This window comes from Egretta garzetta, unplaced genomic scaffold, assembly GCF_000687185.1.
Source record: "Egretta garzetta isolate BGI_Z169 unplaced genomic scaffold, ASM68718v1 scaffold808, whole genome shotgun sequence".
Taxonomy (NCBI): Eukaryota; Metazoa; Chordata; class Aves; order Pelecaniformes; family Ardeidae; genus Egretta; species Egretta garzetta.
In genome coordinates this window covers 9231-9488 of record NW_009260482.1, presented here as the reverse complement: position 1 = coordinate 9488, position 258 = coordinate 9231, and positions in this window count along the sequence as shown.

Sequence of the window (258 nt, the reverse complement as noted above, 5' to 3'; positions counted from 1 at the left end):
TATCGGGCCCTCCATTCCCTTCAGAAGGGAATCGCCCACAACAATTACCCTCCTTTTTTTCTTAGCACAGACAGTCCTGATAGGTAGGGGTGACCTACTCTCCCTAGCCAACCCCCTGGATGAACCTTTCCTCATCCTCATTTGCCTGGCCCTCGAGTTCCAGAGCTACTGTGTTAAATGCTAAGATGCCACTACTTTAATTTTAGTTATTAAAATAGTTTGTGTGTGTGTGTGAAGATTAACTCTACTACTGTTGTG